At 43.5% G+C, this 26,977-nt stretch overlaps 1 protein-coding gene across 4 annotated transcripts in view; it reads right to left on the minus strand.

The window, feature by feature from the left end:
• The window catches only part of SGMS1 (sphingomyelin synthase 1), a 250,458-nt gene that overhangs the window by 130,454 nt on the left and 93,027 nt on the right, over nt 1-26,977 (minus strand). Inside the window, exon 1 of one of the 4 annotated variants that reach the window (XM_081104566.1) lies at nt 12,723-13,461. The exons of the other annotated variants lie outside the window; for them this stretch is intronic. The gene's annotated coding sequence lies outside the window, so the exon portion shown is untranslated. Of the gene's footprint in view, nt 1-12,722; nt 13,462-26,977 lie in introns of those variants that run through there. 4 annotated transcript variants of the gene reach the window in all.

Raw genomic sequence — 26,977 nt, forward strand, 5'->3', positions numbered from 1 at the left:
AAGTTTGATTACTGCTGATTAAAAAATTCCCATGGGAGGCAATGTAATATAATGGTCAGAGATAAGTATGAAATTAAGAAATGTAAATATGACACCTGGTAGAAGACATTAGAAATATGTGGGACATTTTGGATGGCACAGTCATTGGGGTCTTAATTGACAGTTAGTGGGTGGGTACCAGGGAAGCTAAATGTCTTAAAATATGTAGAACAGGCCCACACATAAGGTCCTGCCTTAGATAACTACTGTGAGCAACACCGAAGAATCTGGATTTCAGACTATGAGGCTTCTCATTAGCAGTGTGACTTTTAATGATCTATGGTTAGAGGTCATTTAATTCTGAGCCTCAACTCCTCAGAGGAACTTACAAACTGTGGGCCTGTGTGTTCAACTATCCTCTTCCGTTTCCTTATCCATACAACCCAGGCCCAAAAAAAAAGTTGCAGGGTTTTGATGAGTAGTGGCTCTATGCAAATTAGCAACTGTTATTACCTATCGGAGGAAGTTATTAATAGGTGCTCACTGGGTGCTCCCATATTATAGAAGTTAGATGTATACTTTCAAAAGCTCAGTAACTATACCCATCTCGGATCACCACTGACAAGAACAATTCGTTAAAAGGAGTAGAGCCTATTCATTGGTGATACTGTGATATTTTAGCAAATTGTCTTTCAAACAAATCTGTAGGCTAGTATTTTGTGTTTTTTAATTTAAAATAAGACATACTAATTGATCGACCAATGAGGTACAGTATACACAGATTTCCAGGTTTGTCCCAAAATTTAATTGTAGTAATTATGATTAATAGTCTAGAGAATGAAATGGCAAAGCCCAGGTTCCAAACGCCGGGTTAAATACTAAAACATCTAAACAAAAACAAAAACTCACTACAAGTTTCTTTAAACATCCTCAGATCTTCCTAAGATTTAACTTTAGAAAGGTGATGAAAAACAGAAATTTGCAGAAATACATCGATATGAATAAGAAGTTTAAGCACACCCCCTCAGGGAGGTTAACATGCACAAAGCTGGCAGAAAAATATCCCACGAACTGGTGACACAGAAGTGCAGATGGAAAACAGAGCGGCGACACAGTCCTGTGGCTACAATAGGAGCAGGTCCTCGGGAAGCTCAAGACTTTCGCCAACAGCCACTCGGCACATTCCCCACATTCGGGTACCTGCAGCTCCGCATCCAGGGAAGCGAGTGGCCCCTGCGCCATCATGGTTAGCTTACAGCTCGTGGATTTTAATGGGGTGCTGGGGCTCAGAATCAAGACTGCTGTTTCTATCAAGAGAGGGACTTACTTAAAAATTAAATTGTTCCTGCCTGAAATAACACCTTTTGAAATACCTTACTTTTAGGAGAAAATGTTTAAATAGAAGTGATGTAATTAACCAGCTCCTTTACACAATTGCTGGCAGGATGGAAACTATGATAAACAAGCTAAATCCTAAAAGGTGACTGGTTTTCCACAAACAGATGTCTACAAAAAGCCTCCCAAGATTTTCTATGTACGAAACTTAACAACGAAGGATGTAACATAAGGATATACCTCTCAATATTGTTTTAAAAAGAGTTCATGTCTAACTGAGAGTGGTTAAATTCTGGTTGTTCCATACATTGGAATCGTGTAGCCACTTTTTAAAATGGGTGAAACTTATATGTGCTGATATGTAATGATCTCCAAGAAGTATCAGACAATGAATAGAGCAAAGCATGAGATAGTGTGCATATTGTATTCAGAATGCTGTATTTGCATAGAACATGATGGAAGAATACACACAAAACTGAAACTAACTCTGGGGAAGGCAAGGGAGGACTGGAATGAAAGGAAGGCTTTTCACTTTCTACCTTCTATGTGGCTTAGGGAATTTTTTAAACCACGTGCATATATATTTTTTACTTAAAAAGAAATAATTGAATGTTTTTTCAAAAGTAAAATAGCAGATGCTCCCTACCTGTCAGTTTTCCTTTAATACTGAGGCCTATATATTCAATGATAAACATGGCCAATGAAGGCAGGTTGTTTTAAACAAAGTGGAAAATCACAGTTCCTTGCTTCTCTACTGGACTGCTAACCACTTTTCCTACATTTCGGTAGATGAGCTACGCACTTTCCACAGCCGCCTGCAAGAAACAGGCCTCCAAAACACGTGAAAATTGTCTTTTGTGTTCTGGTATAAATAATCCGTTAGTGGCTATAAATTTCTTGCTACTTGTATTGTCAAGCAGGTTGTGCCAAGCACAGAGTTCTGTACAAAGTAAACATCATACAAAAGCACTCTGCTGGTTGTCCGCTGTTCTTTATTCCTCAGCCAAATGCTGGGAACTGGTGGAACCTGCTCATGTCAATAAATATCAACGTACAGCTAACTTACTAAATAAAATCACACTGTGTCCTCTGCCACCACCCCCCGCCACACACACACACATTATGCCCAATACCCCCACCACTACCACCATCTGGAAAAGCAACCAGGCACCCGGGGGCCCACAGCACTAGCAAATGCCCCCAACTGGCCCATTCCTCCACAAAGCTCAGGCCAGGCCAGCTCCTACGGTACAACAGCTGTCATCTCTCCAAGAAGGAACTGACGTGTCCAGAGCTACCAGAGGGCTCCTGGAGCCCAGTTTAAAGGTAATCAACGGCCTCTGGACCTTCTGAAACACAATCCTCCCTCCCAGCACCTAGGCCTGCCTACCATCCCAGATCCAGTCAAGTCCAAGCTGTGTGACCTTCAGCAAATTGCTTAGCCTCTCTGCTCCTAAATTTCTTCATCTGAAAAACGGTACTGGAATGCCACCCACCCAGAGCTCACAGAGCTGAGTAAAGCTTTTGGCACATAGGCAGCATGTCAGCTAATATCACTGCCATGATCTTTAGGCATGACCAGCAACAGCCTCCTATTTGGTCTCACTAATTTCACTCTAGTTTCTACCCAGTAATGAAAGTGACCGTAAAAGTGTGTGTGTGTGTGGGGGGGGGGGGGGGGGACATCACCCTGGTTATTTCCACCCTCCTGTCCCCACTGACGAGGGAGGACAACAGCCCCACTGTCTGCCGTTAGAATGAAGTCCAGAACCTTGGTAGCAATCTCTCCAGGGCACACTTTAGCCATCATTAACTTGGAGAACTCTGGCTTCACCCACACTTCTCCTCCCCTGCCCCCCAAAGAGGGGAAAGGCCTCTCTGCCAGATGCTCCCATACTCCTTTGTTGAACTTTCCACACACACAGAAAGATGCCTACTGAGGACCGTTCTGCACTAGAGTATGAGGTCCATCCACCAGAAAGGTTGGACCCATCTCTTCAAGTATTACAATCCATACAAGCCATCTAGTGTTAGAGCTGGGAGATAGGACAACCTAGCTTCATTGTTGTATCCCATTAATCCTTTCAGAATTGAATTCAGAACCAATGAGATTCTTTTAAGATAAATGAAAAGGTTACTGGGGATTAAATTCCACAACCTTCAGTTGACCAGTTCAGATCAGATGATTCATCCACTTACCATCTAACACTGGGCTTAACTAAAAAGCATGACTCTCCGTTACAGGTTTTATTTTAGAAACATCTTGTTTACCCATCTGAATGCCAACCCTGGGTTATTTCTGCATGTTGCTTTTCCTCTCAGGCTGAGCAAGCTGCGGTTAAAACCCTGAGTGAAAGTATTTTGGTATCACCCTCCAGGGAATTCTATTTCTAAGAAAAGCCCATTCATTTTTGATTGGACAAGATGAAGAGAATGAAGACTTCAAGCAAGTTAGGGGTTGGGGAAGTAAAACTCAAGGTCTCAATGAATCCCCACCACCCCCAATTTCCCAAAGAATGCTGTTTGGGTGGGTTGAAATAATGTAACTTGCAAAATATGTGACTGGGATAAAAATCCCTTTTATCCTTCAGAGGGAAGAATTCACAGCCAACCACGTCAATCCTTTATTTATTTTTCCTTTTTATAATTATTATTTTTAATTTTGGTAAAATACAATTAACATAAAATTTACGGCCTTAACGACTTTTAAGTATATAGTTCAGTGGCAATGAGAACATTCACATGGTGCAACCATCACCACCATCAATCTCCAGCACTTTTTCACCTTCCCAAGTGAAACTCTGTTCCTACTAAACAATAACTCTCCATCCCCCCCTCCCCCCCCCCCCCCCCCCGCTGGGAAACCACCATCCTACATGCTGTCTCTGTAATTTTGATACTCCAGGTACTTTATATAAATGGAACCATACAGTATTTGTCCTTTTGTGACGGTTTACTTCACTTAGCATAATGTCATCCATGTTGCAACATGTGTTAGAATTTCCTTCCTTGTCAAGGCTGAATAATATTTTACTGTTTGTATATACCACATTTTATCTACCCACTTATCCATCAGAGAACATTTGGGTTGCTCTCACCTCTTGGTTACTGTGACTAATGCTGCTATGAAAATGGATGTGCAAATATCTCTTTGAGATCCTGTTTTCAATTCTATTGGATACTCAGAAGTGGAATTGCTGGGTCATACAGTAATTCTATTTTTTATTTTTTGAGGGATCACCACACTGTTCCAACTTATCCATATTTTTGTCAACACTTGTCATTTTATGGTTCTTAAATATAATATATATATATATTATTGATTTCAGAGAAGAAGGGAAAGGGAGAGATAAAAACATCAATGATGAGAGATAATCATTGATTGGCTGCCTTCTGCATGCTCCCCTCAGGGCATTGCCCTAACCAGGATTCAAACCATAACCTACTGGTTCACAGTCTGATGCTCAACCACTGAGCCACGCCAGCCTGGTTATGATTTTGTGTTTTGTTTTGTTTTTATAAATAGCCATTCTTATAGCAATCCTTTATTTATTTATTTTTTTTACTTTAAAACTTGTTAATTGAATTAAACTGTTGTCCCACCTATGCAGTTGGGTAAGAATATTAGCAAATGGTTCTCATGAGTATGCTGAATAATCATCTGCTGAGAGGTAATTTTAATAATGTAGTTAAGCTAAAAAAAATTAGGGGCACAAAACCATCTTTGCATTCAGATCTGAAACTGCCACTTCTGAGGTAAAGAAACTCTTCTCTAAACCCCAGTTTCCTTACTTGTGAAATGGGGCTGTGAATACATGTGTGCTAAATTTGTGGGAAAATTAAACTGCAAAATTGGATAAAGCACATAGCATGTGCCTGGCATCTAATAAGCACTAAACGAGTAACAGATGATAAGGAGGAGAAAGGTTTCATTATTACTAAAATACCATAAAATGTAAGTCACTAAAAGATCTCATATTTAGCACTTTACATATGCATGTCCTTCCCAAATTTATTCAGATCATCTTATTTGATACAATTTATACACATACTCCTCAAACCTCAAAATTGTCCCTGCAGTCACAAAAGCATGTTCTTACATATCCTATCTAATAAAAGAGAAACATGGTAATTGGCGTACGACCACTACCCTTCCCATTGGCTAATCAGCGAGATATGCAAATTAACTGCCGGCCAAGATGGTGGCCGGCAGCCAGGCAGCTTGAAACTAACATGAGGCTTGCTTGCTTCAGTGACGGAGGACTCCAACGTTCCCCGCCTGCCTTGCCGGCCTCTGAGCCTGCAGTTTCAAACATTGTAACAAATATAGACGCTAAACAAAACCCCAGAAACCAGCTTTCAGCCGGCTGGGATCTCAGAGCTGGCGTTGATACAGAGTTTTGATTACAGAACCAAAACAAACCAGATACCTGCTTTCAGGAGCGGAGGCCTAAGAGCTGGAGCCAGGCTAGAGCTGGCCCAGAATAGAAAAAGAAAAAAGGGAGCAGTTGGGAGCTTCAGTGCCAGCCTGACAACAGCCCTCAGCCCCTCACCCAGACTGGCCAGGCACCCCAGTAGGGACCCCCACCCTGGAGGGTGTGTGACCAGCTGCAAACAGCCATCATCCCCTCACCCAGGCTGGCCAGGCACCCCAGTGGGGACCCCCACCCTGATCCAGGACACCCTTCAGGGCAAACCAGCCAGCCCTCACCCATGCCCCAGGCCTCTATTCTATACAGTAAAAGGGTAATATGCCTCCCAGCACTGGGATCAGCGGAGCTGAGTGCTGGCGTCCAACCCCAGCAGGTCCAGGGGTTCCCAAAGGCGTGGACGGAGTCGGCGAAGAATGAATGACATGGAGGCTGAGTTCAGTTGATCATCATAGCCGTGTTCTCTTGTCAGGGTCTGGTCAGGATCTCTAGCGAAGTTCTGGTTAGGACCTCCAGCCAGGTTCTGTGTCCATGGTCTCTTGCTAGGTTCTCCAGCCAGGTTCTCCAGGTTCTCCAGCTAGGTTCTGTAGCCATGTTTCCTCGCTAGGTTCTCCAGCCAGGTTCTGTCCAAGTTCTCCAGCCAGGTTCAGTCACCAGGTTCTAGTCAGGTTCTCTTGCCAATTTCTGTAGTCAGGTTCAGTCCAGGATCTTTTGCTATGTTCTCTTGCTAGGTTCTGTCTCTAGGTTCTGAGGCCAGTTTCTGTCCAGGATCTTTTGCCATGTTCTCTCCAGCGAAGTTCTTCTGTCTCTAGAGAACGTTCTGCCTAGGTTCTGTCTCTCCTCGTTCTGTCTTCTTACATCTGTATTTATACCAGTGGATTCCAATCCTATCAATCTCTATTTCAAAGGTTAGGGCGTTTCTTATCTCCATTCCAGGGAGTAAAGATTATGTAGTTTAAGCATGATTGTTCGTAGTTAAAGTGATTAATTACCCACCTGGCACTTAGTTAAGAGGTTTTATTCCCTCCCTAACTTCAGGGGAAAATCCCTACCTGGGGAAACAACCTTTCTCAGAGACCTTGGTTAAAACACATAGTGCCTAGAAGGTGAGCAAACATATTAAGAACAGTATGCCATATATGCCAGGTCCCTTGAAACAGCAAGGATGGACCGGCTCCCGGCAGCTGAGAGTCCTCCTGGCACCGGGATCAGTGTGACAGGGGGGAGGGCCCAAACCCCCTGATCGCCCTGCGGCTCTGTGTGTGACAGGGGGCGGGGCCACAACCTCCCTATCGGCCCTGCTCTGTTCGTGACAGGTGACGCCGTCCCAACCCCCTGATCAGCCCTGCTCTGTGCCTGATAGGGGGGAGCTCCCCAAACCCCTGATCACCCTGCGGCTCTGTGTGTGACAGGGTGCAGCGCCCCAACCCCCTCACCCCACAGGCCCTGCTCTGTGTGTGACGGGGTAGAGCCATAACCTCCCCATTGGCCCTGCCCTGAGTGTGACAGTGGTGGCGCCCCAACCCCCTGATCGGCCCTGCTCTGTGGGTGATAGAGGGCGGCGCCCCAACCCCCTGATCCGCCCTGCTGTGTGTGACGGGGTGGTGCCCCAACTCCCCTATCGGCCCTACTCTGTGAGTGACAGGGGGGAGCTCCCCAACCTCCTGATGGGCCCTGCTCTGTGCGTGACAGGGGGGAGCTCCCCAACCCCCTGATCGGCCCTGCTCTGTGCGTGACAGGGGGCAGCGCCCCAAACCCCTGATTGGCCCTGCTCTGTGCGTGACAGGGGGTGGCGCCACAACCTCCCCATCAACTCTGCCTTGAGTGTGACAGAGGGCCCTACCCTGAGCATGACTGAGGGTGGCATCGCAACCTCCCAATCCACCCTGCTCTGTGCATGACAGGGGGCGGCGCCCCAACTCCCCAATCAGCCCTGCTCTGAGCCCAACCAGGGGCTGCACCTAGGGATTGGGCCTGCCCTCTGCCACCTGGGAGCAGGCCTAAGCCAGCAGGTCGTTATCTCCCAAGGGGTTCCAGACTGGGAGAGGACACAGGCCGGTCTGAAGGACCACCCCCCCTGCCACCCAAGTGCACAAATTTTTGTGCACCAGGCTTCTAGTCCTATATAATAAAAGTGTAATATGCAAATTGACAGAACAGAGTAACGATCGTCGCTATGACGTGCACTGACCACCAGGGGGCAGACGCTCAATGCCAGAGCTGCCCCCTGGTGGTCAGTACACAAGCGCTGCTCAGCCAGAAGCCAAGCTCACAGCTGGTGAGCATTGCAGCAGTGGCGGGAGCCTCAGCAGGCGGTAAGGACAGAAGGGTCCTGGACTGTGAGAGGGCGCAGGCTGGGCTGAGAGACCACCCCCTCCCCCCGCACGCCCCCAGTGCAAGAATCTCGTGCACCAGGCCTCTAGTAAATATATAAACATTCTCTAGAGCAGGCAGGCTGTCAGATATTAAACAGTGGTAGCATAGTACAAAATTGCACCTTTTTTCACAATTTGAAAAGGGCTTATCACATATTTCATACTTAATTTTATACTTAATCTGGTTACAGCAAAAGGGTAAAGCATATTGTGAGATAAATTTGCTTTTCTATGTTTTCTGGGTTAATTAAAGAGTTAATGACAATGGGCTGTCTTTTTTTATGTTTTTATTGGTTTCAGAGAGAGGAAGGGAGAGGGAGAGAGATAGAGAAACATCAATGATGAGAATCTTTGATCAGCTGCCTCCTGCATGCCCCCCACTGGGGATTAAGCCTGCAACCCAGGCACGTGCCCTGACTGGGAATTGACCCCGGCAACAATGAAGGACTCTTTTAAAGTATGGATTAGGCTAATTTTATATACTGTATTAAAAAGCAAAACAAAGCCAAAAAAACTTAATCTGATGAAGACTATCTACTTCACTTCTTTATCTGGCTTCTCATTGAAATTCACAGAACCTGACAGAAAGACTTAGGAACGTTTAAATCAAACTCCTACCAAATAACTGCTGTCACTTTGTTCTTTCTATAAATTTACTAACAATTTACAGTAAAACATAACATACATGGGAACCTGAAGTAGTTGTACAAGATGTATGTATGCATACTTCATATTTATGCACATGAAAATGGATTTTACAGTAAGAATTACCTCAAAAGGGTGCTGATTCATCATCAAAACACTTAACGACCTTCTACTGTGTGTGTGTGTATGCACCAGGCATTTTTCTGAGCCCTCCACATTTATCAACATTTTTAATCTCTACATAAGGATTCTGATTCAGGTTCCATTAATATTATTACATTTTGAATTACTCCTTAAAATGTTGACACATTATTTATATACTCCACTGAGAAGCATTTATGTAAAATAACACTCTAAAACCTTAGTTATGTTACTGGCTCCAGATTTCGGAATAGTCTTCATCTCTCCATCTTGGCTATTATAAACCCATATTACCACCCACCCAAGGAAGTGGTTCAAAACACTGGCATGCTCTGAAGATGGCATTTGTTTAGATTTATTCCAGGTTTAAACAGGAAACTGTTTCAACCATTATTATGTTAAAATGCTTTGAAATTACTTTCTAATTTCAATGATTATGGTATATGGATATATAATTTTAAAATCTTTCTTTGATGGTTCAAGATTTAAAGAGGGATCTCAGCTGATTTTTCAAAGAACTCTTTAACCAATCCTAGGAAGGCTCATGGCCATGGTACAGATATCTATCATCACTGGGTCTCCATGATCCCTGGGCCAGGCAGAAGGAACTGGGCTGAAAAGTGACTGGTAACAAAATATGCCCTATAAAATAAATTCCTGAAATTAGCTTCCCACTCTAGAAGACAGAAAGACAGTACACAAAACTATGTTTTGAGTATGTGGCACTTCCTTCTATCCCCACCTCCCTCTGTGTTTTCACTGTAATCTGACCATCAAGAAGAAACCAACAAATAAGAACGTCAGTGCTTGAGGTACCATCTCCTGTCAGAATGGCTATCAACAACAAATCAACAAACGACAAGTGCTGGAGAGGATGCAGAGAAAAGGGAACACTCGTGCACTGCTGGTGGGAATGCAGACTGGTGCAGCCACTATGGAAGACAGTATCGAGTTTCCTTAAAAAGTTAAAAATGGAACTCCCATTTGACCCAGTGATCCCACTTCTAGGAATATATCCCAAGAAACCAGAAACACCAATCAGAAAGGATATATGCACCCCTATGTTCATAGCAGCACAATTCACCATAGCTAAGATCTGGAAACAGCCTAAGTGCCCATCAGCAGATGAATGGATTAGAAAACTGTGGTACATCTACACAATGGAATACTATGCTGCTGTAAAAAAGAAGGAATTCTTACCATTTGCAACAGCATGGATGGAACTGGAGAGCATTATGCTAAGTGAAATAAGCCAGTCAATGAAAGGAAAATACCACATGATCTCACTCATTTATGGATAATAAAGACCATTACAAACTGATGAACAAAAATACAGAAGCAGAGCAGCATTGAACACTGTCAAACTACAGTGGGAAGCCTGGGGAGGGTTGGGGGGGGGGGGGGCGAGTAGGAGATCAACCGAAGGACTTGTATGCATGCATATAAGCATAACCAATGGACACAAGACACTAGGGGGTAGGGGAGGCCGGGGGAAGGTCAAGGGGGAAAAAAAGGAGACATATGTAATACTCTTTGTAATACTTTAAGCAATAAAACAAAATTAAAAAAAAAAAAAAAAGAACATCAGTGCTACCAAAAAGGAAACTTTGTCAGTCATGGTCTTTACTTTTTCCTCCTTCATTGGCTTTTGAAATCTGAATCCTACCTCCAGAGAAGCTACAGTACACCCTAGCATTCACATCCTTGGAACTAGTTGTGCTGTTCAGATTAAAAGTTATGTAACAGCAGAGTCTCTGAACTTCAGAACTCCAACCTCTGAGAAAGAACCATGGCCACAAACAGTTTGGGGTGGGGGTTTGGGAGTGGGGGGTAGCAGAGCCCTGATAGAAGCCAGGTCTCTCGAATCCAATTCTAGGGTTCTTACCCCTGCTGATCTTTGACCTGCTGCCCTGGTCCTGCAACATGATTCAAGCCACCCAGATATGTGGCTTGTGAATCCTGACATTTTATCCAAAGAGCTAAATTAGATAGAAGCACTCTTGCTGGCTTGTGATGTTTCCCAGGTTCCCTTTGCATATTTTAATCTCATCAATCGTCTTAATGACCTTTATGGCAGTTTTCTTTTCCCCAGGATCCAGCACAGAATCATAAACTGCCTTTAACCCGTATGTATCCTTAATGTTCCTTCAACTGAAACAGTTCTTCAGCTTTTGTCTTTCATGCCATTGATATTTTCGAAAAATACATGCCAGTCATTTTAGAGAATATCCTTCAGTTGGTTTTCTCTGATGTTTCTTCATGATTAGATTCAGATGCCCCGTTCTTGACCGGGGTATGACAACCAGAGGCAGGTGACACCATTGTCCCTTATTGTGATGTTAATTTTGATCCCTCCTTTAAGGTGTTGTCCAAGTTTCCCACTTCTGTTACTATTTTTTCCTTTTATAATCAACTAGAGGCCTGGTGCATGAAATTTGTGCAGGGGGGGGGGGGGTCCCCTCAGCCCAGCCTACACCCTCTCCAATTCGGGATCCTTCAGGGGGTGTCCAACTGCTGGTTTAGGCCCAATACCAGAGACATCCTTCTCACAATATGGGACTGCTGGCTCCTAACTGCTCATTTGCCTGCCTTCTGATCGCCCCTAACTGCCCCCCCTCTGCCAGCTTAGTCACCCCTAACTGCCCCCCCTGCTGGCCTGGTTGTCCCCAACTGTCCCCCCCACCCCGCTGGCCTGGTCACCCCCAACTGCAACCCCTCCTGGCCTGGTCACGCCCAACTGCCCCGCCCCCGGCCAGCCTGGTCACCCCACGCAGCCTGCTGTTCAGTCATTTGGTCATCCCTCACTAACCCCCCTGCTGGCCTGGTCACCCCACTCAGCCTGCTGTTCAGTCGTTTGACTGTCCCTCACTAACCCCCCTGCCGGCCTTGTCACCCTATGCAACCTGCTGTTCGGTTGTTACTGTAACGGCATCCTGGACAATTTGCATATTCCTCTATTATTAGTATAGATCAGTGGTTTTCAACATTCCTAATGCCACGACCCTTTAATACATTTCCTCATGTTGTGATGACCCCAACCATAAAATTATTTTTGTTGCTACTTCATAACTGTAATTTTGCTACTGTTATGAATCGTAATGTAAATATCTGATATGCAGGATGTATTTTCATTGTTACAAATTGAACACAATTAAAGCATAGTGATTAATCACAAAAACAATATGTAATTATATATGTGTTTTCCGATGGTCTTAGGCGACCCCTGTGAAAGGGTCGTTCGACCCCCAAAGGGTCGCGACCCAGAGGTTGAGAACCACTAGTATAGATTATTAAATTTGGGGGGAAAGCAATGACACACTTTGATTTCAGAAACTGACTCAAGCATTCAATTGGTGAATATATCCTTGCCAAACACCTGTTACTTGCTGGGCATTATTGTGGCACTGGAGATACCACAATGGGATACAGACATATCCCTGCCTTCGGGGAGTTTTCTTCTAGTTAGGAAAGCAGGCAATGAGCAAGTAAATAAATAAATAAAATGCTGTGTGATCTGGTGACAAGTGCCTCCCGGAAAATAAAGCAGAGACAGGCACAGGGAGGCCTGAGGGAAGAGCAATTGAATTTGCAAATACTGTTGTGGCCTTCAGTCCATCCCCAAAACAATGCAGAAGAGATCTTCCTACAGCAGAAATTGTATCTTGTCACGTCCTGCTTAAAACCCAAGAGTAAGTAAGAACCTCTCTGCACGGAGTGTCCCAGCCTCTCCATAGTCATCTTTCAGCATCCTCTCTAGCAATAACACCTATGCTTCCCCTAGTGGGCCCTGTTGTGCCCCCCATTCTCAAGTCCTCACCCCACTTGTAGGACCTCCTCTCCCATGTCCATCCAGAGCACCTCCCTGGGGATTCTCCTTCGATGCTGAGAACTGGGTAGAGGGAAGGAATCCAGTCCCCAAACTCCATCATTCTAACACAAATAAAAACAGAGTTCTAAATTATGTGAACATTATAACAACTATTTATAATTATCTCTTGTATACATGATTTTATGCAAAATTTTATATTACATACTAAAGTACTTTGTTACATTTTTAACAATCCTAGGCAGGGCACTTAATTAAACATGTTTGATTTTTCCCTCTTCTCTGTGTTAATTAAGAAAACTAATTTGCATAGTAATTCTACATGATTCACACACAGACTAAGAAAAATTTGCAAGCATTTCTTGGACTGAAACAGCTTGTAAATAAACATCATGAAAATGTGAAAACCTACAGGCAAGTAGTGCAGAATCCACCTACATAAATCAACTGAGTCACACTTCAACTCAATTCAACAAGTCATATCGAAATCCTTATTATAAGGTGCTCTGTGCTGTGTTTGGTGGAGCAAGAACTTAGAAAAAAAGTATAAGATAGGAATCCCACTTTTAGGAAGGTTAGACAATGTGGTGAGATGTTAAACTACATGGTGTCATTAAAACCCTAATAAAAAATCTTAGAACTACTTTTTAGATAATTAGACATAATTACATAAACAATTACAATTTTAAGTATGGGCATTTAACAAAATTAAACTTGCACATCTTGCTTATTGTCTGTTTTTGTGCCTGTATGTTTGCTGGGGGAATTGGGATTTTTAGTTTCTTTGAACAGAGGTCTTCCTTTGTAGACAGAGACTGTCTTCAGTATGTACTGTATTTGTAACTTACAAATACCTGGCGTGGGCCTGGCCTCCTCCTGTCAACAGGACCCGAGGGCCCGGGTCTGCTGTTCTTCCACCAACTCCCTCCTCCCACAGAGGCCCCTCACCTGACAAGGCACCGATCTGTGGCTACAACGGATCAGAAACACTTACCTGGATGATCATCTCTACCGCCTGTTAAAAGATGACTCTTGAACTTCCATACAGAGATGATTGACAAGTGAGGAAAGAAAAGAAAAAAAGCCAGAACAGCAAAAAGAGTCAGGAAGGAAAGCAATGCAAGCCTAGACTCGTCCCATCACGGAGCTCCTGTGGGAGGGAGAGGTCAGTCCACACAGAGGGCGGATTCCTCCTACCTACCCACCTGAGAGAAGAAAGGCACTCACCTGCACGCCAGCCCGGCCCCCCACTTTTTGTTCTGGAAGGGTTAGTCTTTTAGGCGTTCCAACTCTGCCCGTATTTCACAACATTTCCCCAATGAGTTGTTTCTAAATTCACTAAAATTTTAGGATTCTGCCAATTAATGCTTTGCAGATCCAAAATTTTCTCACATGAAAATATTAAGGCAAGGAAAAAAGGATAAGAAATACCTTCCCTTTGAACCTCTAGATTCTTAACTGTAAATGTGCAGTATGTAGGTAGATGCCCTCAAGACCTCACAGGCTTTTTCTAAAGAATAAAAATATGCAGAATTACAAACACACATCAACTTTTCCACTTTTTTTTAAAATCCTCACCTGAGGCTTTTTTTCCATTGAGTTTTAGAGTGGGAGAGAGGTAGGAAGGGGAGAGAGAGAAACACTGATGTGAAAGAGACACATTGATTGGTTGCCTCCTGCAGGCTCCCCAATGCAGGTCCAGGGTGGAGCCTGGAACCCAGTTATGTGCCCTCCACTGGGAATCAAACCTACGACCCTTCAGTCCATGGGCTGACGCTCTAACCACTGAACAAAACCAGTTAAGGCAACTTTTCAATTTTTAAAAAAGTTCTTAAACATGGGTTGATTTGTCATGGGTTAAAAAATGAATTTAACATCCAAATAACATTCTTAGTACAATTCAATTTCTCCCATATAATGCAAACAGAAAAATACAGTTAAGGTCCACCTGAAATAAATCCCATTTAGTAATAGCATCAATTAGGCTGGCTCTTAAATGGTAACAATAACACATATTTATTTTCTCCTAACCCCTCAAGTAATAATACAATTTTGGTCACACCCATTTAAATAAGAGGTTAAGTAACTTGTGCAAGGCTACATTACTAGTAAGTACTAGTGATTCAAAACTGTTCATTTTTTACAAGTGATGGCAATAGATTTATTCTCAAAAGTTAATAAGTTTAGGAACACATCTGAATTATCAGTCCTTTCAAATGACTGGCTATGCAGAGACCCAGAGATCCAACAATATCGCTAACAAAAGGTTTGTATCCAGTGCTGCCCTCAAGTTTCTGCTTTGAGGTAGTTTTGATCCTAGCCTCCATACCTTTCCCCAGCAGGTAAAGTGAAGGGAAGCATCAGTACAAAACCATGACCAATAAAAAAAACAGCTGCTAGAGAAAATTCTTTAAATCTTCATAGACTCATGTGAGAGAACAACCACCCGCAGCCCCGCCCGCTGTGGGGGTCCCACCGCCTCACTGGTAATGAAAACCCTGTATTCCTCCCAAAGGTGTGAACTCCACCTGTAATGTCTGCAGAAAGCGCCGCCCTGGCAGTAACAGTTTCAGCTGCTCATCCCCTTTGTCACCGAGAGGAAAATGATCAGTTATTGCCTGGGCCAGCGAGGGGAAATGAACTTGCAGGCTTGCCTGAAAACAACATAATGCTGTTTTTCCAGAACAGCTGATTAAGAACACGCTGTCCTGAGTGCAGTCAAGTGGAACGTTCCTTCCTGGTTCCCAGCTCTCAGAGGAGGAAAGAGCAGCTCGGCAGGCTCGGCCTCCAATAACAACACCAGGAAGGGGGTCGCCTTGCAGCGCAGACACTGCTTCCCGGGTCTCTGACAGCCGGGGGACGAGGCCTCAGAGGCTCGGGAGGACAGGGTTGTCAAGATATGTTGGCCAGGTCACTGCATATACTAGCACTTCGCAGAGCAGGTGATAACGGTTGTACAGGTTTTTTAAAGAGAAAGAAAAGGCCAAGAAGGCTGAGTAACTTAGACCGACGCCACGCTGTTCTGTAGCTACACATCATTTCATGTTGCTGGGAACCCAGAGCAAGTCACATCGGCTTTGATTAGAGAGAAGATTCTGAATACGATGGCCTATACAAACAGCGACCACATTTCCTGTCTGAAAACTGGGACATCATCTGGCAAGTATAAACATACACCTGAAATCCACCGGGCAGAGTATCTGAAACCAAGGACAGGCTCACAAAAGCGAAGGTGTGTCATCACCTACCTACCCGAGCAAGGTTCCCAGGATCCGCCTCTGGAGATCCGATTCAGCAAATCTGGGTGGTGCCTGAGAATGCACATTCTCACAAGCACCCCGAGGACATTCATACGCTCGGGCAAGTCTCGGGAACGTTGGAGGGGACCAATTATATTCTCTAACACTTGGTTCTCTTTACGATACTCCTACCTCTAAATCCCATTTCATAATAGCATCAGTTAGCTCTTAAATGTTAACAATAATGAACATTTGTTTTCTTGTAACCCCTCAAGCAACAATTTGGGTAACACCCATTTACAGTCAGAAGTTAAGTAACTTGTGCAGGGTTACACAACTAGTAAGTGCTGGTGATTCAAACAGGAGTGTGACCGCACCACTATATTCGTAATTATCATGTATATATACAGCCTCCTGTTTCACAATCAGAGATCCGTTTTTTATAAGTGATAGCAATAGATTTATTCTCAGAAGTTAGTAAGTTGAGGAACACTCTGATTATTAGTCCTTTCAAATGACTGGCTATGCAGAGACCCAAGAGATCTAACAATATCTCTAACAAAAGGTTTGTATCCAGTGCTGCCCTCCCAGAAAGTAAAAGATGTCATCAAAAAGTCAACGGCCCCTCCCAGAAAAACAAGTATCTTAGAGGAATTACAATGTGCTCTACTTCAGCCCCTAAATCTGAACAATTTAACAGATGAACATCTTGGTTTTTAGACCGATTTATAAAAACAAAAAAATATGTGATATTTAAGCATTTCATAGCTGCTCTCTTTCACCTTGTCTAACACTGAATTTAAAGAAAATAAGTGACCTTTTAAAATCACGTATGGAATCATATCATGGCCCATCCTTAAGTAGCTCAAAGCTTCCTACTGCTCTTTGGAATAAAACCTGGCCCCTCCGTGTCCAGGCCACCAGCCCTAGCCTACCTCTCTATCTAGATCACTCACCCCCATCTGTCCCCAAGCTCACTAGCCTCCAGGTGACGTTGGCCTTGTTTCACACTCTCTGATGGGCCCAGCTCCTTTCTGCCAGCAAGCCTTTGCTTGTGTTCCTTCTGCCTGAAGAAACGCCTTCGCCATCTGCCCTGACATGCTCTCCCTCTCCTCCTTCACACCTCAAGCTACTAGTACATGTCACCCCTGGGTGACTGTCCTGTCTCCCCATCACATGGGATCCTATATCACACACTCATCCACACTACTTCTCCAAGCTCTGTCAGCTATACTGAAATCATCACTTCTGCGAAGGAATGTCGGTCCTGCCCCAATAACCTAATCTCCATGACGGCAAGGACCACATTGGTGATACTCATTTTTGCATCTCCAGCGCCTTAAAAATAGCAGAGTTCAATCAATATTTGAGAGGAGATGAAGCCTTCCTTTTCACGCTTCCCTGTCTACTCTCAAGAAAATATAGCTGTTTTTCCACTCCATTGTATATGCCTCACACATTTCTAATAACAAAAGTAAGGAACTATGAAAAAGCTATGTTGAAACCGTGAAGTCCCAAATTGAGAAATTCCAAGTTGAGCCATTTAGACCCTGCTGTGGTCAGTTTCATTTCCTGCTATAGAATCCTCTTCAAAGGGCAGCCCAGAGAGCAGAGCTATCCACGCTGAGACCCCAGAGGTCAGCCTCTAGGAGCTAAGTCACGTGATGTTAAGGAACAGAAAGCAGGGAGGAAAGAACATCTTGCTGGTCCACACTTACCAGAATTTGTTCTTCTTATTAAAGCTAATGGGAGCCGCTCACTCTGTGCTGCAAGACCTTCACATACCACGTGCTAAGGGGGTCTATATGCTAAGGGGGTACCCCAAGAGCTGTACCCTTCCCAGGCAGGCGTCAGATACCTGCTAAGTGCTTTACTCACACATTACCTCACTTAATTGACAGAATCATTACAACTACACCGTGATCCAAGTGACTCGATCCCCATCTGATCAAAGAGGTGAAGGAGAAGTCACTTGCTTAAGCTCACAGAGCTGATAAGTCCTGTGACCCAGGAATCAGAAGCAGCTCTGCCAAGCATGTCAGGTAGGACCCAGTGCTCTAGTACCCAATGTACTGGTACCCAAAGTGCTGGTACTGAGTACGGATCACTCACCTGCTCTAGTCCAAGCTTCCTGGATTAAAGGCCCAGAAAGGGAAAGTAACTGAGACAAGATCACACAGCCTGTTGGTATGGTAGCTAGGTCCAACCAACAGGTCCATCCCTGTCATGCTGTCCTGACAGAGAGCCCCTCCCCTCACAGAAAGTTCCCAAAACCTTAAGAATAAATGCCCCAAGTCAACTTCTCCTAAGGAACACTGCAATATTATAAAAATCCTAAAGTACCCTCTAGAGTTGAGCGAAAGCAAAACAGAAGGACTTGATCACTCTCCTTTCCTGCAGCTGCCACTGAATTCACCTAAGGAGCTCCTTGTCTCTGCACTGAGCTCTTCTCTCAATAACAGAGCCCAGGAACATCGAGCCCTGGGCCCAGGCCAACCGGAGCCGAGCTAAATGGGCTGAAAGGCAGGCAGCTCGGCCACTCCTTTATCTAACGCTGCTCACTCTGAAGGTGGGAGCAATCATGCTGCTTTCTGTCCAAGAGCATGTGGGAAAAGGCCTGAGCATTTGGAAGCACCCCACACCCTGATTTTTATGATCCCTGAGGCAAGTCCTATCTATCAGCTGCATGCTGCAATGGAATCCGACCACCTCTCACCTTTCCCAAATCAGCCAACAGTCTGCTATACACTACCCCTTACGGCCACCACTGGACCCGCCAGGTGATGTGTGCTTGGTGTTGGAGGCTTTCGGAGAAGCAGCCCTAAATGGCCTCATGCCACCCTCAGGAGTTTCAAACCCCAATTCACCAACACCCTGGAGTGGCAACCAGGAGAATTTCTGTTCTGACCAAGGCTCCCCTGGTTACAGTGAAGCCCAGCTCGGCCTGAGACAGGAGGGAGCCGCTCCTCTCACACAGCAGATCCCAGGAGGGACAACTCATAGAGAAGGAGGCTTCCCCCCACTCCCATCAGCCCCAGCCACTGGGCCAGAGCCGCTGGACCGCAGACTCCAGGCAACGCATGGGCTCCCTGGGGTGCTGTGCCACAGCCATGCTCTGCTAAAAGCAGAGACACTCACTCTGTGAGATGTCTTTAAAGTAAAACTTCAAATGAGGATGCACATAAGAGTACCACCAACATTTAAAGAACTCAACAATCCAACAATATTAACAATTCGCCATTTTGCCGACCACGCTTAAGGGCTGAGAAGGAGAGGATTAATTTAAGGGCTTACTACTGTCCTTGAGGTAGGCAGCATGATGGAGTGGAATCCTAGAGCTGCACCTGGGGCGTGTTACTCAGGCTTCGACAGCTCACTCTGCTGGTCAATCAACTGGGGTTAACATCTCTCCTAGCATCACAGTGAAATACAAATGAGAAAAAGGAAGCCATCCTCTAACATAGTGACTGGCACATGCTACGCCATAAATTGATGCTCATTTCCATCATCAATGCTTTTAGAGAGCTTCCTTTCTTTAGTACCAAATGTTTCTTTTCTCTTCTCTTTATTAATTTCTCAAATTCTGCCAAAATGAACAACTTACATATGCTCTTATTCCAGAAATTCAGTATATTTTCCCTAAGGACATGTGTGAAAAAGACATATGTCCAATGATGGTGATTACAACATGTCTGTGACCTGCAACAAAAGTAATGCCTGCTAACTAGAATTCTATTACAGCATTTAAAATGAAAGAGGTAGTTTAGTAAGTACCAATACAAGGAAAGAACTTTAAGATATAACTTTATATAGTATGACCAAATCCTATCTGATAAAGCGGTAATATGCAAATTGACCATCACTCCAACACACAAGATGGCCGCCCCCATGTGGCCACAAGATGGCCTGCAGGGGAGGGTAGTTGGGGGGGGGGCCAGCCCTGCAGGGGAGGGCAGTTGAAAAGGGGGGGACCAGCCTGCAGGGCAGAGCAGTTAGGGGTGACCAGGCCTGCAGGGAAGGGCAGTTGGGGGCAACCAGGCCTGCAGGGGAGGGCAGTTAGGGGCAATCAGACCAGCAGGGGAGCAGTTAGGCATCGATCAGGCTGGCAGGGGAATGGCTAGGGGGTGATGAGGCTGGCAAGCAGAAGCGGTTTGGGGCAATCAGGCAGGCAGGCAGGCAGGCAGGCAGGCAGTTGGGTGCCAGCAGTCCTGGATTGTGAGAGGGATGCCAGATTGGAGATGGTGCAGGCTGGGCTAAGGTACACACACACACACACACACACACACACACACACCGTGCACAAATTTCATGCACCGGGCCTCTAGTATGGATATAACATGGATTGAACAAAGAAGAAAAAAGAGGGTAAAAACTCATCAACATGAACAACAGTGTGATGATTGTGGGAGGGAGGGGCGCAGGGGAAGGTGGAGGAGGGTACAAAGGTGATGGATGAAGACTTGACTTGAGGTGGTGAACACACAATATAGTGTACAGATGGTGTGTTGTAGAATTGTGCACCTGAAACCTGTATAATTTTGTTAACCAGTGTCACACCAATAAATTCAATAAAAAGGAAAAAGCTTTTAATTTTAAATATAAATTTAAAATTATATATATGCAAGCTTTGGTGCACAAACAGTTTGCCAGTGGGGAAGAAAAAAAGGAATAAGGACGGGAGGATGTGATGGGCAAAATAATGGCCCCATGTCTACATACTAAGCCCCCAAACCTGAAAATATATTACCTTACATGGTAAAAGAGGTTTTGAAGGTGTGATTAAATTAAAGGTATTGAAGATGTGCTACATACACACACACACACACACACACACACACACATATATACACAATGGAATATTACTCAGCAATAAAAAGAATAAAACCTTGCCATTGCAAAAATATGGATGGGTCTATAAGATATTATGCTACGTGAAATAAATTAGGCAGAGAAAGACAAATACCATATAATTTCACTTATATGTGGAATGTAAAAAAATCAAAACTGTTAAACAAACAAAACAGAAACACTCATAGAAACAGAGATCAAAGGGAGGGAGTTAGGGGATGGGCTAAAAGGGGAAGGGGAATATAGTCAATAATACTGTGAAAAGTTTACATGGGGAAAGATGGTTACTAGAATTAGTGGGATGATCATATTGTAAGATATAAAAATGTCGAATGACTATATTGTACACCTGAAATTAATATAACCAATATCAGACTGTATGCCAATTTAAACTTTAAAATATTTTTAAATTAACTAATTAAGGATATTGAGATGGGAAGAGTATCCTGGATTATCCAGATGGGCCCAATCTAATCACACAGATCCTTAAAATCAGAGACCCCTTCCTGGATTTGACTACAGAAAAAATCGTCAGAGAGAAGATGGAGAAAGAACCAAGAGTGAAGGAATACTGGCAGCCTCCGGAAGCCAGAAAAGGCCGAAAGCCCGGACTCACTGATTCTAATCCAGGGTGAACCATGTTGGGTTCTGATCTACAGAAGCATCAGATAAATTTGTGTTGTTTCACACTAACATTGTGGTAATTAATTGCAGCAGCAATAGAAACTACTACAGGGGAGGAAAGGGGGTAAATTACTTACAATTTTATATCTTATTTACTACATGCATATTGCTTTTATTTGAAGTCTTATTTAGTTGAGGAGAAAAGGAAGAAATTCTTTGCCCAGTTTCTAAGTCATGATTTCCTGACTACAAAAGCTTTCACATAGCACTCAACTCCCTGTGCCTGAAAAACCTAGGCTTTCTCTCTTCTGCAGAGAACAAAGTTCTACTTACACATGGAGGCTAACTCAAGTATCAACTCCTAGGTAAGGGCTTCCTGCTGAGGGGTCTCCCTGTAGCTGAATTGAAGGGAGCAGCACATAGCTTGGTCCACCTGCTTTATGGTGGACTACTTGAAAACAGGGCTTGAGGCTCATTTACCTCTGCAAACCCAACACCTCATAATAGGCATGTCATGTGGTTAATAATTACTAAGTGTTTGCTCAACTGAAATGACTACTGGATAGCATTAAATCCAAACCAATTTAATAAATCCCAGTTTTAAGTTAACGAGGAGATTTCTGTTGGGAAAAGACTGTTGTTAGTTATATGCATTATCCAGATATCTGTCTCATAAAAGTAGAAGTTATGCCCTTCAACCCTACAAATCATAGCCAAGAGTTCAGAGTTTAAATCTTCTTTGAAAATCAAATTTTATAAAGAGTTTTGATTATCAAGAAACACTGCTTCAGAGCTCTAGAACTTTAAATTTCCAGTATGAATCTTCCCATTCCTGCTATAAGCATGTGTGAGCTACATTTAAATTAGACTACCTGCTGTAGTGCTGAAATTATCCCTCCCTCCTACCAAATCAATTGTGTTGCTAGGAAAATAGGACATTTTATAATCCATTAACGACAGTACAGTTGTTACAGCCGACATTTAAAACTATCCAACAACTCAAGTCTTTTCTATGAATGGCTTATTTAGTGACAAAGGAGCCAGGAGAGGGGATAGAGTGATATTTGATTAAATGTTCATATACTAAAGACTATATCCACAAGCGAGAGCCAGAAGCTTTTGTTTTACTCTCCCAGCAACATTTTGTTTCACAAATGTTAGAGCACCCAGCTCAATGGTACTAGTTATTTCCATTGCTCAATTAGAGACCAAAGTACTGAAGAGGCTACAGTCACTCATGTCTGAATGAGACATCTTGTGTAACTAATGACCTCACAAATCCTTAGCCAATCATAGGCTAGTGTAGTGGCAGACACTGAATTCTTCATGGGTGTTTAAGCCAAAGCCCATTATTCTTTGTGTGTGTGTGTGTGTGTGTGTGTGTGTGTGTGTGTGTGTGTGTTGGTATTGTTTTCATGTTAAAGTCAGATTTTGGGGGTATAATTTACATGTGGCAACCCATTCTTTTTTTTTTAAATATATTTTATTGATTTTTTATAGAGAGGAAGGGAGAGAGATAGAGAGTTAGAAACATCGATGAGAGAGCAACATCGATCAGCTGCCTCCTGCACATCTCCCACTGGGGATGTGCCAGCAACCAAGGGACATGCCCTTGACCGGAATCAAACCTGGGACCTTTCAGTCCGCAGGCCGACACTCTATCCACTGAGCCAAACCGGTTTCAGCACAACCCATTCATTTTAATATACAGTTAGTTCTATGAGTTTTGACCAAAACATACAGTCATGTAATCAACTCCACAATCAGGATAAAAACATTTTGTTCAATCCAAAATTCCTTATGCCATTGTAAGCCGATCCTCTCCCCAACCCCAGTCAACCACCAATTTGCTTCCTGACCCTACACTGTAGCCTTTGCCCACTGTAGCCTTTGTCACATAAATGGAACTATATACAGTAAGGTTGAGTCACACAGGACATCCTTTTTTGAGTTTGGCTTCTTTTACATGATATAATGCATTTATTTGGGACTCATCCAAATAGTTGTGTTTGCCCTTTACTATTGCTGAATATATTCCATTGATAGATATATTAGCTTATTTATCCATTCACTTGCTGAAGGACATTTGTGTTTTTCCCAGTTATAATTAAAGCTGTTATGATTAAAGCTGTTAGAAATATTAGCCTACAGGTTTTTTTGTGAACAGAGGTTTTCATATCTCTTGGGTAAATACCTAGTTGGAAAATTCCTGGCTTGTATGGTAAGTATAATGTTTAACTTTGTAAGAAACTACCTATTTTCCAGAGTGGCTATACTAGCAATGCAAGAGAGTTCTAGTTGCTCTATCTCTTTGCCAGGACTTGGTATTAACCATTTTTGTTTCATTTGCCTGTTTTTTAGCCATCTTTATACACACACACACACACACACACACACACACACAGTTGTATCTCATTGTGTTTTGTGTTGTTGTTTTTTTAACTATTTTGTTGTTGGTAATCCTCACCTGAGGATATTTTTTTCCATTGCTTTTCAGAGAGTGGAAGGGAGGGAGGGAGGGTCAGGGGCTAGAGAGAAAGACATCGATTGGTTGCCTCCCACATGTTCCCTGACCAGGGGCAGGGAGCAAACCCACAATCCAGTTATGTGCCCTTGACTGGGAATCGAACCCAAGACCCTTCAGTGCATCGGCTGATGTTCTAACACTAAGCCCACTGGCCAAGGCTTTTTTAACTTTTGATTTTGAAATAATTTGAGACTCACATAGAAGTTGTGAAAATAGTAGAGAGCTCCTGTGTATCCTTCCCCCAGGGCCCCCTTTATCTTACATAACTACAAACAATTATCAAAACTTTACATTGTACAATTTCATTAGCGAAACTACAGACCTTGTTCAGATTTCACTGGTTTTTACATGTACTCTTGTCTTTTTGCCTCCAGTTCATAAGGGTCACCAGACACTGATACAATCATCTGGCTCCCAAAATACCCACTCAGTAGGACTCCCAAACACGTACATTTCCCCCACTACCAGTGCTCAAGGCTCTAAAAGCATCTTCTTTGCTTCTTCTCCACCCTCCATCCCAAATCAAAACTCCCCTTCCCAGTCAGTTCAGTTGGGAAATGAACTTGGCTGGGAAAGACACAAAGGCTTCTCCCACTCAAGAGGTTGAAATAATTCGAGACCTGATGGAGGATGTTAAAATATCTCACAAGAACTCACTCACCCAAAAGGTATTACAGTAATTAACTTAAAGATAAGGATGGCACTAAAAAGACCTTAAACACATAGCCCTAAATTTATGAGATCAATATTAAACTTTACACAAACCTCAAAATTAAGTCACTTAAGCACGAACTATTTTTATTGCATTTATATACATTTTTCATTTAAGATATTTAGCACAAATATTCCCATCAGAAACTGGAACTGGATTATTCTTCAGTGAGAGAATGCTTCCAGAGAGCCATAGACCTATTTACAAAAGGGCCCAGAGGAAACGTCACACCCCTTGTATTTTTAAACCCATGAAAAATAACTGTGAATCAAAACTGAGTCTGAAATCTCATTTCAACTCTGACTGTTCTCCTACCCAAGGAAAGGAAACACATGTTAGGTTCAAAAGACCCAAACAAGAGATCAAAAAGCTGCCTATGAGCACTAAGCAAAAGATATTTTATATAATTTAACTACAAATGCAAAATTGCAATTCACTGCAATTATGCCTCTGCCTACAGGCCATTGTGTTCTGTCATAAGTATTTCTAAGTGAAGCGGTCGAAGCAAAATGCCCATTTTTCCAAGCTAAAATAAGAACAGGTTAAGAGAACATCTTAGTGATCACCGACTTACCATGGGTATCAAGCTTTGATATAGTAAGCATTTGAGATTGCTAATTGTACTAAAATACCAATTCTCCCTTTCTTCCTTAATAACAGAACTAGCACGCAGAATAAGAACTGCAATTCTCAGACTCTTTTGCAGTCGGGTGTGGCCATGTGGCTCTGTTCTAGCCCAGAAGTTCTCTAAGTGGGTTTGGGGGTTTCTGGGAATCCCTGACACCTTTTTAGGTAGAGTCCATCAAGCCAGAATAATTTTCATAATAATACTAAGATGGTGTTTGCCTTTTGATGTTCACTCTCTCATGAGTATACAGGGGAGTTTTTCAGAGGCTACACGACACATGAGGCCACAACAACTAGAATGCAGAAGCGGATTAGACTCCACTAGTTTCCGCTAAGCCAGACAATAAAGAGATTTACAAAATGCACAGCAGCGGTAGACTTCTCACTAACAGCTGGGAAAGAGTTATCCCCCCAAAAGACATTTATGCTAAGTTCATTATTATTTTACCAGAGGCCCGATGCATGAAATTCGTGCAAAAGTAGGACTTCCTTCCCCTGGCTGCCAGCAACGGCTTCCCTCTGGCACCCGGGCCCCGGGCTTCCCTCGAAGCCCTGGCTTCATCCAGAAGGTCGTCCGGAAGGACATCTGGTCTAATTAGCATATTATTCTTTATTATTATAGATAGTAAATTAATATTTTTACATATTTTTTAAATCCTCACCCAAGGATATGCTTTTATGTATTGGAGAGGGGGAGGGGGAGGGGGAGGGGGAGGGGGAGGGGGAGGCCTCCCGTTTGTGCCCTGGCTGGCAATTGAACCTGCAACCTAGGCATGCTCCCTGATCAGGAACTGAGCCCAAATTTGTGTGTGTATGTGTGTGTATGCATGCATATGCGTGTGTGTGTGCGCTCACATGGGATAACACTCCAACCAACTGAGCCACCCAGCCAGGGCAAAAGTAATAGTTTTTATATCTCTTACTTTTAATTTCTAACACAGAAAATATTTGCATGACTTTCCTACTCCTACAGACATGGTGGCTTAAAATAACATGAATCATCGTATAGTTCTGGAGGTCAGAAGACTGAAAATGGATCTTATAGGCTAAGAGGAAGGTGTTGGCAGGACTGAGGTCCTCCTGGAGTGAGGGGAGAATATGCCCCTTGCCTTTTCCAGCTTCTATAGGCTGCCTGTTCTCTGTATCTCGAGGTCTCCCTTCCATCAGTGGCATCACTTCAACCTCTGCTTCCATCCTTGAAATTCCCACTCTGACTCTAACGCCCCTGCGCCCTCTTATTAGGACCCGTGGATTACACTGAGCCACCTGGTAACCCAGGATAACTCCGCATCCCGAGACCTTTGTTTAACCACGTGCAGTCCCTTTTGCCATGGAGAGTAACATTCACAAGTTTGGGGAGCTGGGGAGCCGTTTTTCTGCCTACCACAAAATGCTATATATAACCCACTTAAGCAAAGCTCTTTAGGGTTCTCAATAATTTTTCAGAGAACCACTGCTCTACCATGTGAACAGATTAAGGTAGTTATTAGTTATCAGAAGGGGAAACTCAGAAAAGCTAAGTTATTAGCCAAAGTCACACAGGCTGTGAATAGAACTTCAACTTGAAGCCATGTCATCTGGCTGCTGGTGAACCTAATATGGCTCCATCAATGCTTTGCTGCCAAGCCCCAACCACCCTAACTGAGGCAACGGCAAAAAAGCAAATTAT

This window comes from Myotis nattereri (assembly GCF_964212035.1).
Source record: "Myotis nattereri genome assembly, chromosome: 13".
Lineage (NCBI taxonomy): Eukaryota > Metazoa > Chordata > Mammalia > Chiroptera > Vespertilionidae > Myotis > Myotis nattereri.